The sequence below is a fragment of the Dasypus novemcinctus genome, chromosome 4 (genome assembly GCF_030445035.2).
Source record: "Dasypus novemcinctus isolate mDasNov1 chromosome 4, mDasNov1.1.hap2, whole genome shotgun sequence".
Classification (NCBI taxonomy): domain Eukaryota; kingdom Metazoa; phylum Chordata; class Mammalia; order Cingulata; family Dasypodidae; genus Dasypus; species Dasypus novemcinctus.
Genome location: NC_080676.1, coordinates 9680323 through 9698806, shown reverse-complemented (window position 1 = coordinate 9698806; position 18484 = coordinate 9680323). Strand labels below are relative to the sequence as shown.

At 42.1% G+C, this 18484-nt stretch overlaps 1 long non-coding RNA gene and 1 pseudogene across 1 annotated transcript; one reads left to right on the top strand and one right to left on the bottom strand.

The window, feature by feature from the left end:
- Positions 1-835: 835 nt before the first annotated feature.
- Positions 836-1364, top strand: LOC101434589 (large ribosomal subunit protein uL23 pseudogene; annotated as a pseudogene).
- Positions 1365-13883: 12519 nt separating this feature from the next.
- Positions 13884-18449, bottom strand: LOC131278169 (uncharacterized). The gene is made up of 2 exons (XR_009185421.1): positions 18363-18449; positions 13884-17233 (listed from the first exon to the last, which is right to left on the bottom strand). It is a non-coding gene; the product is annotated as an uncharacterized lncRNA (long non-coding RNA).
- Positions 18450-18484: the final 35 nt, after the last annotated feature.

Genomic DNA, 18484 nt, shown 5'->3' with positions numbered 1-18484 from the left:
AACAACAAAAACCTCATAACCTCTCAATCTCTCTACGCTTCCCCTGTGGGAACAGCATCACTGCTATTCTCTTTCTCTCTCTCTAGTTTACTTGTATTTATATTTTGTAAAAAGTCTTTATATGCAATATTACTCATATGTGTATTTCACATGAGATTTCACTATGGTATACAGTCCCATGTTAAATGTTTAGCTTTCCTTATAGTAATACTTATGACCTTAGGCTTTCCCGTTAACCACTGTCAGATCCATATAACTGCTCTGGTAGTTACAAACACAATGATGTGCTTTCACCATTTCTATTCATTTCTAAAACTTTACAAACAACCTTTTTACCAATTCTGCACAGATTAACTCTCAGCTTTCCATTCTCTATCCTCATTCTATTTTCTGGTGACCGATAGTTTAATTGTTAACTCCATGAGTTTACACAATATATTAAGTTCATAATAGCACAATCATACAGTATTTGACATTTTGTCTCTGGCTTCTTTGCTTAACATAATGTCTTCCAGGTTCATCCATGTTATCATATGCTTCATGACTTCAAATATTCCATCATGTGAATACACCAGTTTATCTATTCATCAGTTAGTGGATACCTGGTTGTTTCCAACTTTTGGCAATTGTGAATAATGCTGCTTTGAACATCAGTGTGCAGATGTCTGTTCATGTCACTACTCTCAGTTCTTCTGGGTATATATCTAGTAATGGTATTGCCAGGTCACAAGTCTGTAGTCAACTTCCTTATGAACTGCCAAATAGTCCCCCACAGTGACTGTACCATTTTACATTCCCACCAACAGTGAATAGATGTTCTTGCCTTTTCACGAAGATGGCGCCGAAAGCGAAGAAGGAAGCACCTGCCCCTCCCAAATCCGAAGCCAAAGCAAAAGCTGAAAGCCAAGAAGGCAGTACTGAAAAGGTGTCCACAGCCACAAAAAAAAAGAAGATCCGCACGTCACCTACCTTCCAGCGGCCTAAGATGCTGTGTCTCAGGAGACAGCCCAAATATCCTCGGAAAAGCACCCCCAGGAGAAACAAGCTTGACCACTATGCCATCATCAAGTTCCCCCTGACCACTGAGTCAGCCATGAAGAAGATTGAAGACAACACACTTGCGTTCATTGTGGGTGTCAAAGCCAACAAGCACCAGATCAAGCAAGCTGTGAAGAAGCTCCATGACATTGATGTGACCAAGGTCAACACCCTGAACAGGCCTGATGGAGAGAAGAAGGCATATGTTCGACTGGCTCCTGACTATGATGCCTTGGATGTTGCCAACAAAATTGGGATTACCTAAACTGAGTCCAGCTGGCTAATTCTAAATATATTAAGTTTTGTGAAAAAAAAAAAAAAAAAAAAAAAGATGTTCCTAATGCTCTGCATCCTCTCCAACACTTGTAGTTTTCTGACTTTTTAATAGTGGCCATTCTAATAGGTGTGAAATGATATCTCATTGTAGCTTTGATTTACATTTCCCTAATTGCTAGTGATGTTGACCATTTTTTCATGTATTTTTTTTTGCCATTTTTAAGCCTGCTTTGTACAATTGTCTTTTCAAGTCTTTTGCCCATTTTTTAAATCCAGTAATTTGCTTTTTATTGTTGTGTTATGGTACCTCATTATATATCATGGATATTAAATCCTTATCGGATATGTGATTGCCAAATATTTTATCCCTTTGAGTCGGCTGCCTTTTCACCCTTCTGACAAAGTCCTTTGAGGAGCAGAAGTGTTTGATTTTGAGGAGGTCTCATTTATCTATTTTTTCTTTTGTTGCTCATGCTTTGGGTATAAGGTTTAAGAAAGTACTGCCCACCAGAAGATCTTGAAGAGGTTTTCCTATGTTCTCTTCTATGAGTTTCATGGTTGTCCCTTTTATATTTAGGTCCCTGATCCATTTTGAGTTAACTATTGTATAAGGTGTGAGATAGGGGTCCTCTTTCTTTCTTTTGGCTGTGGATATCCAGTTCTCTCAGCACCATTTGTTGAAGTGATTGTTCTGACCCAGCGGGGAGGGCTTGACAGGCTCGTCAAAAATCACTTGACTAGATGTGAGGGTCTATTTCTGAGTTCTCAGTTTGGTTCCATTGGTTAATCTGTCTATCTTTATGCCTGTACTATCCTGTTTGTTTGTTTTACCACTGTAGCTAAATAATATGCTTTAAAGTCAGACAGTGAGTGTTCTCCAGCTTATTTCTTTTTCGTTTTTTAAAATATATATTTGCTATTGGGAGCCCCTTACCCTTCCAAATAAATTTGATACTTGGCTTTTTCATTTCTGCAAAAAAAAGATGTTGAGATTTTTATTGGGATTGCATTGAATCTGTAAATCAGTTTGGCTAGAATTGACATCTTAGTAATACTTAGTTTTCCAATCCATGAACATGGAATGGCCTTCCATTTATTTGTCTTTGGTTTCTTTAAGCAATGTTTTGTATTAATAGTTTTTTTAAAACAGGTCCTTTATGTCCTTGGTTAAGTTTATTTCTAAATATTTGATTCTCTTAGTGACTACTATAAATAGAATTTTTTTTCTGATTTCCTCCTCAGATTGCTTATTAGTAGTGTATAGAAACACTATTGATTTTTGCTTAATCTTGTATCCCATCACTTTGCTGAATTCGTCTACTAGTTCCAGTAGCTTTGTTGTGGATTTTTCAGTATTTTCTAGATATAGGATCATATCATCAGTGAATAGTGAAAGTTTTACTTCTTCCTTTCCTATTTGGGTGTCTTTTATTTCTTTATCTAGCCTAATTGCTCTAGTTAGACTTCTAGCACAATTTTGAATAACAGTGGTGACAGTGGGCATCTTTGTCTTCTTCCTGATCTCAAAAGGAAAGTGTTCACTCTTTCACCATTGACTGCAATGCTAGCCATAGGATTTTCATATATGCACTTTAACATAGTGAGAAAGAGTCCTTCTATTCATATTTTTGGGGTGTTTTTATCAAGAAAGTGTGCTGTATTTTTGTCAAATGCCTTTTCTGCATCATCTGAGAGGATCATGTGATTTCCTTCTCCAATTTATCAATGTGCTTTATTACACTAATTAATTTTCTTGTGTTGAACCACCCTTGCATACCAGGTGTAAAACGAACTTTATCACAGTGTATAATTCTTTAAATGTGCTTTTGGATTCTGTTTGCAAGTATATTGTTGAGGATTTTGCATCTATATTCATTTGAGATATTGGTCTGTAATCTTCTTTTTTTGTAGTATCTTTATCTGGTTTTGGTATTATGGTGATGTTTGGTAGAGTTCACTCCTGTTCAGATTTTTGGAAGAGCTTAAGCAAGATTGGTATCAGATTGCCTTTATTTATTTATTTATTTTTAAGATTTATTTTTTATTTATTTCTCTCCCCTCCCCTCCCCCTCCCCCCATACTGTGTGTTCTTTTGTGACCGCTTCTATCCTTATCAGCGGCACCGGGAATCTGTGTTTCTTTTTGTTGAGTCATCTTGTTGTGTCAGCTCTCCGTGTATGTGGCACCATTCCAGGGCAGGCTGCACTTTCTTTCGCGCTGGGCAGCTCTCCTTACGGGGCGTACTCCTTGCACATGGGGCTCCCCTATGCGGGGGACACCCTGAGTGGCGGGGCACTCCTTGAGCACATCAGCACTGCACATGAGCCAGCTCCACACAGGTCAAGGAGGCCCAGGGTTTGAATGTGGACCTCCCATGTGGTAGTTGGATGCCATATCCATTGGGCCAAGTCGGCTTCCCCAGGTTGCCTTTAAATGATTGGTAAAATTCACCTGTGAAGCCATCTGATCCTGGGCTTTTCATCTTAGGGAGATTTTATTTTATTTATTCATTTTTTAAAATTTTATTTTATTTTATTTTATTCCCCCCCTCCCCCGGTTGTCTGTTCTCTGTGTCTATTTGCTGTGTCTTGTTTCTTTGTCCACTTCTGTTGTCGTCAGCAGCACGGGAAGTGTGGGCGGTGCCATTTCTGGGCAGCTGCACCTTCTTTCGCGCTGGGCGGCTCTCCTTATGGGCGCACTCCTTGCACGTGGGGCTCCCCTACGCGGGGGACACCCCTGCGTGCAGGGCACTCCTTGTGCCCGTCAGCACTGCACATGGGCTTAGGGAGATTTTAGATGACTGTTTGAATCTCTTCACTTGTGATTGATTTGCTTTTTCTAGGGTCAGTGTAGGTGGTTCGTGTGTTTCTAGGAATTTGTCTCTCTCCTTTACATTGTCTAGTTTGTTTGTGTTCAGTTGTTCATAGTATCCTCTTATGATCTCTCTTATTTCTGTGTGGTTACTGTTAATGTCCCCCCTCTCATTTCTGATTTTTTTTGCATCTTCTCTCTTTTTTCCTTTGTCAGTCCAGCTAAGGATTTGTCGATTTTGTTGATTTTCTTGGAGAACCAACTTTTGGTTTTACTGATTCTCTTTATTGTTTGTGTTTTTGTTGTTGTTGTTGTTGTTTTGTTTTTTAAAGATTTATTTTTATTTTATTTCTCTCTCCTTCTCCCCCCCACACCCCGCCCCAGTTGTCTGTTCTCTGTGTCCATTCGCTGTGTGTTCTTCTGTGACCGCTTCTTGTAAGTGGCACCAGGAATCTGTGTCTCTTTTTGTTGCGTCATCTTGCTGCGTCAGCTCTCTGTGTGTGCGGCTGCCACTCCTAGGCAGGCTGAACTTTCTTTCACACTTGGGTGGCTCTCCTTACGGGGTGCACTCCTTGCGCATGGGGGTCCCCTATGCGGGGACACCCCTGCGTGGCACGGCACTCCTTGCGCACATCAGCACTGCACATGGGCCAGGTCCACATGGGTCAAGGAGGCCCTAGGTTTGAACTGTGGACCTTCCATGTGGTAGGTGGATGCTCTATCCATTGAACCAAGTTTGCTTCCCTCTGTATTGTTTTTTTGTTCTTGATTTCATTTGTTTCTGTTCTGATTTTTACTATTTCTTTTCTTCAGGTTGGTTTCAGATTAGCTTGCTCTTCTTTTTCTAATTCCTGCAGGTTTGCAGTTACATCTTCAATTTTAGCTCTTTCTTCTTTTTTATATAAACATTGAGGGCTATAAATTTCCCTCTCAGCACTGCCTTTGTAGTATCCTGTAGATTTTTTCCCCCAAGCTTTATTTATTTGTTTGTTTGTTTGTTTATTTTATTTATTTCTCCTCCCTCCATCCCCTCGTTGTCTGCTCTCTGTGTCCACTTGCTGTGTGTTCTTATGTCTGCTTGTTTTCTCTTTTATTTATTTATTTTATTTATTTATTTCCCTCCCCTTCCCCCCTCCCCCCAGTTGTCTGCTCTCTGTGTCCATTCACTGTGTGTTCTTCTGTGACCACTTCTATCCTTATCAGCGGCACCAGGAATCTGTGTTTCTTTTTGTTGCATCATCTTGTTGTGTCAGCTCTCTGTGTATGCGGCGCCATTCTTGGGCAGGCTGCACTTTCTTTCACACTAGGTGGCTCTCCTTATGGGGCTCACTCCTTGCACGTGAGGCTCCCCTACACATGGGACACCCCTGTGTGGCGCGGCACTCCTTGCGCGCATCAGCACTGTGCGTGGGCCAACTCCACACAGGTCAAGGGGCCCGGGGTTTGAACCATGGACCTCCCATGTGGTAGGCAGACACCTTATCCATTGGGCCAAGTCCACTTCCCTGCTTGTCTTCTCTTTAGGCAGCACTGGGAACCAATCCTGGGACCTTCCAGAGTGGGACAGGGGTGCTCGATCTCTTGTGCCACCTCAGTTCCCTGGTCTTCTGCATTTCTTATTGTCTCTCCTCTGTGTCTCTTTTTGTTGCATCATCTTGCTGTGCCAGCTCTCTGCTTGGGCCAGTTTGCCACACAGACCAGAACTCCTGCATGGGCCAGCACTCCTGTGTGGGCCAGCACTCCACTGCGGGCAGCTGGCCACATGGGCAAGTTCTCCACTCGGGCCATCTTGCCACATGGGCCAGCTTGCCTTCACCAGGAGGCCCTGGGACTCGAACCCTGGACTTCCCATATGGTAGACAGGCCCCTAATTGCTTGAGCTGCAGCCACTGCCCTCCCATAGGTTTTTTTTCTTTTAAAGATTCATTATTTATTTCTCTCCCCCCCACATCCCTGTTTGTCTGTTCTCGGTGTTTATTTGCTGTGTCTTCTTTGTCCGCTTCTGTTGTTGTCAGTGGCATGGGAATCTGTGTTTCTTTTCCCTGTGTCATCTTATTGTATCAGCTCTCTGTGTGTGCGGTGCCATTCTTGGGCAGACTGCACTTTCTTTCGCACTGGGCGGCTCTCCTTACGGGGTGTACTCCTTGTGCGTGGGGCTCCCCTACGTGGGGGACACCCCTGCGTGGCACGGCACTCCTTGTGCGCATCAGCACCGCGCATGGGCCAGCTCCACACGGGTCAAGGAGGCCCGGGGTTTGAATCTCGGATCTCCCATGTGGTAGACGGACACCCTAACCACTGGGCCAAGTCCGCCGCCTCCCACAGGTTTTGATATGTCATGTTCTCATTTTCATTTGTCTCAGGATATTTATTGAATTCTCTTGCAATTTCTTCTTTGATCCACTGATTATTTAAGTGTTTTGTTTAATTTCTCTATATTGATGTCTATTATTGATTTCCAGCTTCATTCTTTTATGGTCAGAGAGAGTGTTGTATATAATTTCAAACTTTTAAAATTTATTGAGTCCTGTCTTGTGACCCAAAATATGGTCTATCCTGGAGAAGGATCCATGAGTGCTTGAAAAGAATGTATATCCTGCTGCTTTGGAGTGCAATGCTATATAAATGTCTGTTAGGTCTAGTTCATTTACCATAATATTCAAGCTCTATGCTTCTTTATTTATCCTCTGTCCAGATGTTCTATCCAATACTAAGAGTGGTGTATTGATGGAGCCAACTATTATTGTAGATATGTTGTGTTAGTCAGCCAAAGGGGTGCTGATGCAAAATACCAGAAATCTGTTGGTTTTTAAAAAAGGTATTTCTTTGGGGTAGAAGCTTACAGTTACCAGGCCATAAAGCATAAGTTACTTCCCTTACCAAAGTCTGTTGACACATATTGGTTCAAGATGGTTGCTGACATCTGTCAAGAGTTCAGGCTTCCTGGGTTCATCTCTTCCCAGGGCTTGTTTCTCTCCAGGCTCAACAGCTCTGCTCCTCTGTGTGCTTACTTCCTGGACTCCAGTTCAAAACCCCAACCTCCCTTCTCTGCGGTGCAGTTTCTCTGTGAGTCCCCTCCCACCAAAGGGGCAGGGATTCAACATCCTACTGACATGGCCCAAAGCCTCAATCATTATTTAACCAAGTAAAAGTGAAACCTCTGAATCCAATATAATCTAATATGCCTGGAGGAACAGACCAGTTTACAAACATAGTCCAATATCTATTTTTGAAATTCATAAACAATATCAAACTGCTATAGATGTCTATTTCTCCCTTCGGTTTTGCCAGTGTGTGTCTCATGTATCTTGGGGCACCCAGGTTAGGTGCATAAATATTATAGTTATTTCTTCTTGGTGAATTGCCCCTTTTATTAATACTTAATGACCTTCATTCCTTATAATAGTTTTGCATTTAAAATCTATTTTGTCTGATATTAGTGTCTCTACTCCAGCTCTTTTTTGGTAACTATTTGCATGGAATATCTTTTTCCACCCTTTCACTTTCAACCTGGTTGTGTTCTTACATCTGAGGTGAGTTTCTTGTAGACAGCATGTAAATGGTTCATATTTTTTTAATCCATTCTATCAGTCTATGTCTTTTGATTGTGGAGTTCAAGGTTATTATTGTAAAGGCATTACTTACTTCATCAATTTTGTCCTTTGGCTTTCCGTTGTCATCTCTTACTATTGTCTGCCTTTTTACCCTTTAATTTATCCTAATAATCTTCATTTCTACACTCTTCTCCAAGTCTCTCATCCTTGATTTTTCCTTTCCTGCTATAGTACTCCCTTCAGTATCTCTTTTAATTCTGGTCTTTTAGTAACATACTCTCATTTTTTGTTTGCCTGTGAAGACTTTGAACTCACTCTCATTTTTGAAGGACAGTTTTACCAGATACAGAATTCTTGGCTGGCAGTTTTCTCTTTTGGTACCTTAAACACATTATATCATTTTCTTCTCACCTCCATGATTACTGATGAGAGGTCAGCACTTGATCATATTGAGGTTCTCTTGTATGTGATACTTTGCTTTTCTCTTGCTTTCAGAATCCTCTCTTTATCTCTGATATTTTTCATTCTAAATAGTAGGTGTTGGAGTTGGTGTGTTTGGATCCATTCTGTTTGGGATGTATTGTCCTTTTTGGATATTGATATTTATGTCTTTCATAATGGTTGGGAAGTTTTCAATTGTTATCTCCTCAAATATTCTTTCTGCCCCTTTTCCATTCTCTTCTCTTTCTGGGACACTGATAATGCATATATTTGTGCCTTCATATTGTCATTTTTCCCCCCCTCCCCCTTCCCCACCCTGCTGTTTTTGCTGTGTCCATTCACTGTATGATCATCTGTATCTATTTCTCTTTTTTTTGTCTTCTCTTCCCGTCTTTCTCCTCTAGGATTCACCAGGACTCAATCCTGGGGACCTCTGATGTGGAGAGAGTTTCCCTGTCAATTGCACCACTTCAGTGCCTGGTCTCTGCTGCGCTTCACCTTGACTCTACCGTTTGTCTCTCTTTTGTTGTGTCATCATCTTGCTGCATGACTCATTTGCACGGGCACTGGCTCACTGCATGGGCACTCAGCTTGCTGCATGGGCACTCAGCTCACCATGTGTACACTGGCTCACCACATGGGCACTCAGACTGGCACTCGTTTCACCACCTGGGCACTTGCATAGGCACTCAGCTCAGTGCGGGCACTGGCTCACCACGCAGGCACTCACACAGGCACTTGGTTTGCCTCATGGTCCCTTGCATGGGCACTCAGCTCACCATGTGGGCACTGGCTTGCCGCACGGGCACTCACGTGGGCACTCAGCTCACTGCACGGGCACTCGGCTCACCACATGACACTCAAGTGGGCACTCAGCTCACCACACAGGCACTCGGCTTGCCACGCAGGCCCTTGGCTCACCACGTGGACACTTGTGTGGGCACTTGGTTTAGTACATGGGCACTTGGCTCACCACGTGTGCACTAAGCTCACTGTGCTACATGGGCACTGGCTCACTGTGAAGGCATGCTTTCTTTTCTTCATTTTCACCAGGAGACTCCAGGGATTAAACCTGGGTCCTCCCAAATGGTAGGTGGAGGCCTTATCACTTGATCTACATCCACTTTCCCACATTGTCATTTAATTCCCTGAGACCATATTCCATTTTTTCCATTCTGTTCTCTTGCTGTTTTCCTGTTTTTTCCAGTTTGGATGTTCTGTCTTTGAAATCAATAATTCTGTCTTTGAGCAATTCAAATCTGCTCTTATGTGCCTCTAATGTTTAAGGAGGTACCAGGGATTGAACCCAGACCCCACACATGGAAGGTGCTCAGCCACTAGCTACATCTGCTCCCCTTCTCATGTATTTTTAATCTCATTCATTGTGTCTTTCATTCCCATAAGCTCTCTCACCTTTCTTTGTAGGCTTTCAAATTGTTCTTTATGCTCACCCAGTGACTTCTTGATATTCTTTATCTCTTTAGTCATATTTTTCTCCAATTCTTTGAATCAATTTAAGAGAGTTGTGTTATTATCATTGATTAGTTGTCTTAAATCTGTATCTCATCAGGATATTTAGTTTGTTCCTTTGGCTGGGCCACCTCATCCTGTTCTCTAGTATGGTTTGTAATTTTTTGCTAATGTCTAGGCATCTGAATATGTTGGTGAATTTACTCTGATGTCAATTTCTCTCTCTTGCCTAGTGGTTTTCCTTTTCCTTCACAGCTCTTCTTTGATTTTTTATTAAACTTATTCTATGTCTTTAAAATTGTCCATCTTAAATTATCAAAATTGGGCCAGGAACTCACTAATGGGGTGAAGATTTTCTCCCAGGGTTGGGGTAAAGAGAGACTTAATAGCAGTTTTTCTCCTTGTAATTTCCTGTTTGCAGATGGCACTTGTTGGTGACCCTTTCCATGAAGGTGTTTCTTTCAACTCCTGCTGTCCAGTATTTCTGATCTGGCCAGAGCTTAGATTCAAGCAGGGTCTGTTTGCTGAATTCACTGAATAGAAGCCCTCCAACTCACCCTCTCTCTTCCTTTGTAACAGCTGGCAGGGAGGAAGACAACTGTTCCCCTCTCAGGCCGTGCAGGGAGCCACGGGTTTTATCCAGGCTTAATGTCTTAAGGGTGGGGCATGGGACTCCTTCCCAGCCTCCACAGGGGCGTGGTAACTCTTATTTGTTGTTTTAGGTTCTTTGTCCTCTGTCCCCTGCCCTCCTGGGAGTTATGCAGCACTGTCCTGGGCTGCTCACCCCTAAAGCAGTTCCCTCGGACAGCGTTTGGTCCTTTCTCCATTGTTCCTGTGAGAGAGCTGAGCCAGTGTTGAAATCATTCCCTTGGGTCTGAACTGAAAAAGGTTTTGAATCTATAAAGCTGAGAACTAAACCCTTGAGCAGCAATAGATGACATGATAACTACAAAACCCAGCCTGATAGGCTAGATATCCCTAATTTTCTTTACCAACTTACTCTCTGTGACTGGCTTAATTGGAGTCCTTCTGGAACAGTGTAAGAGCAAGCCCCACATTTCTTGAACAATAAGTAAAAATGCATAAGGGAATGCAATACAGGTCTCTTCATACTCAATGGAAAATATTTCCAAATATTTAGTTTACAATAGTTAGCTAGAGTTCTTGAATTATTTTCCCAGGATCCTAAATGAGCATTTACACTTCAGGACCCTCCCTCCTCTCTTGTGGATTCTTGCTCTCTGGGTTGTCTTGTCATTCACTGGGCGGAAAACTGCATGAACCACAGAGAAAGCAAGTGACATAAGGACCCTCTACTTCCTAAAAGAATGCCTGCCTTAAACCAAGGGAGAAGTGGAAGCCTGCAACTCCTGGCTATAATCTATTGCAGAGAGAGTCTCCAATTATGCTCACCCAGGATTTGGAACAGCTTCCTGAGTTTTAAGAGTTGCAAAGGAAGGTTCTACAAAGGCACATGAAATGTCTATTTTGTGCCTTAAGTTCACACAGCCTCTGATGACCAAGATACAAATCACTGGTCATTGGAGGCTTCAGACCTAAGGAATCTCCAAAAATCTCAGGTTGCTTTTAGAAACAAAATACAATGTAATAACAGAGCCAAGATAAGAGGACTTAAAGAACTCTGCAAGGCATCACTAGTACCATTCTGAAAATTAGTGTTTCCTGTTGCCTAATAAACCTCGGTCTTTCAGAGGGGCCTTGCTCAGGGTTACAGGTCCTAGTTGCCAGTGGCTCTCAGTCAAGTCACTGATGGCCAGTTGTTTCCATTTTCCCTTCAAATCCCTGCCAGTCCCATCCCTTCCCTTCAAACTCTTCTTATCAAGTTTCTTCAGCCCTCTCCACTCATTTCAAATTCCTCTCAGTCCTCTCACTGTCACATGTACTCATTTCCCCTAACCCTCCAGTGCTTCTTGGTTCCTCCAGACCCTTGTCCCCTTGTACCCCAGTCAATTCCACTCCCTCCTAATCAATACCAGTCCCACAGGTCTCTCTCTGCATGTCCACTCCCCTAGCCCTTCCCACTTTCCCCAGCTTCCCCATTACCTCAAAGAGTATACATGCATTTGACCAATACAGCCAAATTGCCTACCAAAAAGGCTATACCAACTAACATTCACACCAACATTATACTTTATGAAATGGCTTGATTGCAGAAATGTCACCAGTGCTATTGCCCTTTTTAAATACCTGGTAATAAGCTTTGTGAAAATAAACATTTTACCACTGTTATATTTTTTATTTTCTTGTTTACTAATAATGTTGAAAATGTAGTAAATGTTTGTTGGTCAATGGTATTTCTGACTCTGTGAATTGCCTGGCCATATTCTTTGCTTATATTTCAATTGTGTTGTCTTTTTCTTATTGATTTATATATTCTATTAGTCTTTTATCTATCTTGTGAATATTTTTCTCCAAGGTGTCCCTTTTCTTCTAATGAACTAGGCTGAGACAGACTAAACAGTCCTTAAATTGTTGTTATAAAGACATAAAGGAATGTTAGCCAACTAAAATTTTGCAGAACTGTCCAAAAGTTATTAAAAGAATTGTATCTTGTATGGGTTGCTATAAACTGCAAAATAGGTAAAAGAAGCAAGTAAATATGATGAATTAGCCAATCAGTAAATTGGCTTTCAGCAAATGCGTCTACTTCTTTTCCACCACATGTCTCAAATATCCAAAGTGTGACTGCATTTTAGTTTTATATGTCCATTTCCCCCTCATACTCATCACCTTTCTCTTTTAATTGTACAAGCTATATATTTAATTGTGGAAAAAAATTTAAATATACAAATACATTTGTAACCTATTCAATAATCATTTTCACTTCTTCCAGGCTGGCAAAGTCCAGATTTTGTTCAGATGCCCATTCAAACTTGTTAATTGGATTGCTTAATTCTCTAAATTACATTAAGAGGAGGGGAGGAGAAGCACAGAAACCTTGGTTTGATAACCCTGGGACATTTAGGGAGACAAAGGGTCCCTAGAACCACACTGAGTGACAACATTAGGAGAGGAGGACCTACTCATTCAACAACGGTGTTGCAAGGCTGCCTTGTGCCTGTTGTGGGGTTCCATTTAGAAGGCACTCTATGCGTTCCTAAAAGAGATCTAAACTGGATTTAGAGTGTGGCAGTTTGTAGAATTGATGGGCTGGCAACCCCAGGAGACATCTACTCCCATGGGGGCTTTGGGTGAGAAAATCGGACAGATGATGTGGGGGATGGCATGACTTTGGTACCCTGCCTGACCCTGGGGGAGAAAGGGACTAAGCAAGAAGCAGAGGAGTTCTTTTCATGAGGGACCTTGTATGACTTGAACTGGCAATATTATGAATGTGGTGATGTGTCTGTGGTTAGAGTTCTAGGAATTCTTAGGTTAGAAGTCGAATATCACAAATATATTGTAGACACAGACTGAGTGAATATGGATAGAAAATTCATGAAATGGATAGAAAATTCTTTAGAGACAAACAATGTACATTCAGGCCAATTAGGAGGTGAATATGCTACAAAACGAACATGAAACTTACAATGAGAAAGGAGAACTTTCTCTTTCACGTGTACCTTTAATTTTTATTTTTTACATGAACTATATCACAACCAAATAATTTAATATGTACAAGATAAAAAAGACTAATAAACATCACTTGTCAATCATCCTTCTTAAGAAAAAGAACAATACCTATCCCTTTAAAGATCCCATTTATATTTCTATTTAACATCCTGGGAAACCTAACACATCACCTTTGCTGCATGTCATTGGTGAAAACTGCACCGCATGCCCATGCCTAAATGTGTTATCACAATGGCACTACCATGATTGCTTAGACAAGTGGTTTTCAGACTTTTGGCCTGAGGAAGCCATTATACTCTTAAGGATTATAGAGGATCCCAAAGAATGTTTGTTTACACTGGGTATATCTAATAATATTTATTATAATAGCCAATAAAACAGAAAATTTTAAAATTTATTAACTCATTTTAAAGTTATGAAGCTTAATCCAATACATGTTAGCACACACACATAAAAATACTTTTTAAAGAAAAATAACTATATGTAGCAGTTTGATATTATTGATGAATTCCAGAATGAAATATTGGATTATGTTTGTAAACTGATCTTTTACTCTGGGCATATTAGATTATATTGGATTTGGAGGTTTACTGATTAAGTAGTCAGGTAAACTTCTTGTGCCAGTAGGGCGTTAAGTTCCCACCCCTTGGTGTGTGGGGACTCGCAGATAAAAGACAAGGCGAAGGATAGAGTTGAGGGTTTTTTTTTTTTTTAAGATTTATTTTATTTATTTCTCTCCCTCCCTGCTGGCCAAGTTGTCTGTTCTCTGTGTCTATTTGCTGCGTCTTCTTCTTTGTCCACTTCTGTTGTTATCAGCGGCACGGGAATCTTTGTTTCTTTTTGTTGCGTCATCTTGTTGTGTCAGCTCTCTGTGTGTGCGGCGCCATTCTGGGCAGGCTACACTTTCTTTCGCGCTGGGCGGCTCTCCTTATGGGGTGCACTCCTTGCGCATGGGGCTCCCCTCTGCAGGGGACAGCCCGGTGTGGCACAGCACTCCTTGTGTGCATCAGTACTGCGCATGGGCCAGCTCCGGATAGGTCAAGGAGGCCCGGGGTTTTAACCATGGACCTCCCATGTGGTAGACAGGCTCCCTAACCACTGGGCCAAGTCTGCTTCCCAACTGAGGGGTTTTTGATGTTGGAGTTTTGATGTTGGACTTTGATGCTGAAGCCTTAAGCTGGAGCCCCAGGAAGTAAGCTCACAGAACAAACAGAAGCAAGACCCTGGAAGACAGGAACCCAGGAAGCCTGAAACCTTGCAGGTGTCACAGCTATCTTGCTCCAACAAAGTCCAAAATAGACTTTGGTGAGGGAAGTAACTTATGCTTTATGGCCTGGTACCTGTAAGAGCCCACCCCAAATAAATATCCTTTATAAAAACCAACCAATTTCTGGTATTTTGCATCAGTACCCATTTGGCTGACTAATACACTATATTTTCCAAAACAAAGAATAATAAGTGATTTACAGTTTTGCAAATCTCTTTAACTGTCTTACTTAACAGAAGACAGCTGAATTCTCCTATCTGCTTCTGCATTCCAGTCTGTTCTGTTACTTTGATTGAAGCACCTGAAGAAAATCTGGCCTCACAGAGAAATGTAAGTGGAAATGGGAGGGTTATTTTAATAGCCTTTTCAGATAATTGTGAATATTCTTCTGTGTGAGCTTTTTTTTTTAACTTTTAACTTTGAAATAATTTCAAGCTTGCAGTATAATTTTGTGTGATCTATTTCTCTTTTTTAGAAAAGACAATAAAACAACAAAATAATATAAAATCCATAGAGAACTCTGACATACCCTTAACCCATATCCACCAAGTTTTAACATTTTGCCATATTTGCTGTATAATTCTATCTCTCCATTTATTTATTTATCTATTTTGTAAACCTTTAAGAGATTGAATACATCATGTTCCTTGAATACTTAATACTTCCATGTACATTTCCTAAGAATAAGGATATTGATCTAAATGAATTTGTCACTTCAAGGAAAACAGCTTATATTATTTGTTCCAATGATAAAATTTGGGCTTTCAAGTAAAAATTGGAATTTTGAAAAAACTTGTATTTAAATACAATACACCAAATACAATTACCAAGTTCAAGAAACTTAACATTGATATAAAGCTTATAGTCTATATTCCAATTATTATTATTATTTTTTAAAGATTTATTTATTTAATTCCTCCCCCTCCCCCGGTTGTCTGTTCTCTGTGTATATTTGCTGCGTCTTGTTTCTTTGTCTGCTTCTGTTGTTGTTAGCAGCATGGGAAGTGTGGGCAGCGCCATTCCTGGGCAGGCTGCACTTTCTTTTGCGCTGGGCGGCTCTCCTTATGGGACGCACTCCTTGCGCGTGGGGCTCCCCTATGTGGGGGACACCCCTGCGTGGCATGGCACTCCTTGCGCGCATCAGCACTGCGCATGGGCCAGCTCCACACAGGTCAAGGAGGCCCGGGGTTTGAACCACGGACCTCCCATGTGGTAGACGGACGCCCTAACCACTGGGCCAAGTCCGTTTCCCCTATATTCCAATTATTTAAATTGTAGAATAATATATACAACTTAAACTCTCCCATCGCAACCTCTCCCAAGCATATCATTTAGTGGAATTAGTCACATTTTAAATGTTGTGCTACCCTCCTCACCAAGAGAAGTTTCCCATCAACCCAGGCAGAAACCCTATACTCATTATGCATTATCTCCCCCATTCTTCCTCCCCCCACCCTACCCTGGTAACCTGTACTCTACCTTCTTTTTTTTTTTAAGATTTATTTATTTTATTTATTTCTCTCCCCTTCCCCCCGCCCCACCCCAGCTGTCTCTTCTCTGTGTCTATTTCCTGCGTGTTCTTCTTTGTCAGCTTCTGTTGTTGTCAGAGGCAAGGGAATCTGTGTTTATTTTTGTTGCGTCATCTTGTTGTGTCAGTGCTCTGTGCGTGTGGCACCATTCCTGGGCAGGCTGCACTTTCTTTCCTGCTGGGCAGCTCTCCTTACGGGGCGCACTCCTTGTGCGTGGGGCTCCCCTACACGGGGGACACCCCTGCATGGCGCGGCACTCCTTGCGCGCATCAGCACTGCGCATGGGCCAGCTCCACACGGGTCAAGGAGGCCCGGGGTTTTAACCGTGGACCTCCCATGTCGTAGATGGACACCTTATCCATTGGGCCAAGTCCGCTTCCCTGTACTCTACTTTCTGTCTCTATGAATTTGCGTATTCTAGCTACTTCATATAAGTGGAATCATACCATATCGCCCCTTTGCATGACTTATTTCCCTCAGCATGATGTCTTCAAGGTTCATCTATACAGTAGCATTTATCAGAACTTCTTTCCTTTTTAAGGCTCAATAATATTCTAGTACATGTATATACATTTTTCAATCCATTCATCTTCTGGTGGACATTTGGGTTGCTTCCATGTTTTAGCTATTTTGAGTAATGCTGTCGTGAACACTGGTGTTGATAGCTTCTTAAAGACTGGTAGCAATGTGGAATCATTCAATGAAACTTTTTGTACTATTACATTAAAAATCCACTGGTTTATCTTGCAATTTAAATAGAGTTTTTACCAGGCATCATGGTTTTGTAACATCATGCATTGGTCATTTGGAAAATATTGGTTCACTGAGTATAGTGGTATTAAAATGTGTTCACATAGTCTTTGGTATTACTCCTTTTAAGACATGGAAGTTAATTATCCTCTTCTTGAATGTGGACTGTAATAGGGAATTGCACTAATGAAAAGAATGTGGTGGAAATTACAGAGCGTGACTTATGAGGACAGGTTGTGAGAGACATTGAGGCTTCTATTGAGGCTTTCTTAGATTGCTTGCTCTGGAGCAGCCAGATGTCACACTGTGAGACTATTCAATTAAAGACCTATGAAGAGGTGCATGTGGTGAGTGACAGAGGCCAACAATCATGTTTGTGAGCCACCTTGGAAGCAGAGCCTCCGGTTCCAGTGGAGCCTTCAGGGGACTGCAGCCCCAGCAGACATAGACTGTAAGCAGACCACCTGGATAAGCTGCTTCCAAATTCTTGACACACAGAAATTCTGAGAAAATAAAGGTTTGTTATTTTAAGCCACTTACGTTTTGGGGTAATTTGTCATGCAATAATAGATATCGAATGTACTGAATTATGCAATCTTCCAAATGTTGACACATTTCATTCTTCAATATAAAGAAATCATACCTGTCATTATGACCACCTAGCTTATCAAAAAAAATCTTTCAAGTGCTGGGACTTTGTCTTGCTCATGGTGCCAAACAGTTTTTCAAAAATTCCAATTTTTTGCTTGAAAGTCCTAATTTTATCATCAGAACAAATGTTTTCCTTGAAGCAACAAGTTCATTTTATTCATTTTTGGGAAAAGGTTTGCCTAGTACCCAAGTTCAAATAAGCATTCTTTGTCAGTCCTTCATGCAAATGCAATGTTTGGGGGGAAAAGGTCTAGTTTGTCCAGCAACTCCAACAAATAAAGAAATACTTTTTCTCAAGACATACGTAGTATCCTAGTATGAAGTGGACATGCTTTATGCATATTGCAGGGACAGATGCTGGACATTATATATCCTGCCATAACCCACCGAATGGACTGGGGGACAGCGTAAACAACAACGTAAACTATTATCCATGCGGTGTTAACAGTGCTCCAAAATGTGTTCACCAAATGCCATGAAAGAGGTTGTTGATGTGGGAGGAGTGGGGGGGGGGGGGGGAGGGGGGGCGTGTAGGGTATATGGGAACCTCTTATATTTTTTAATGTAAAAAAAAAAAGGACAGGTACTCAAGGTGGCCGCGGAGAATCGCGGTCCACATCTTCCCCCACTACCCACAATTTCCCTTCCTGCAGCCACCCCTGGAAGTGTCAGGAGGGCGGTGGGGCCCACACGTGGAGCCGTGTGTGGCAGGCCTTCCTTTGACGCCAATGTCTTCGCTTCTTCCCAGGAGAAGGCAGGCAGCGCGGGGCTGGGGATCAGGGGCAGCCGGGAGCCGCCCGGGCAGGCGGAGAGGACCAAAGAGCCGGGACCGCCGCGGCCCGAGGCGGGCCTGGTGGTCCGCGGCCAGAGCGAACAGGCCGCCCTCCCTTCCTAGACCCGGATCCTCCGACTCACGAAGGACCCCTGGAGGTGGGCCGCCCGACACCCCGTACCCTTCTTACCCCTCAGAAATCGCCTCACCTGTCAGCATTGTCCCCACTTTCCCGCTTTCGGGGGAATAAAAAGTGCAGATCCGCCCCGCGGAGCTTTCTGGGAAATGGAGTCCCGCGAGGGGGCCGTAGTTCTTACTGTCTTTGCGCACG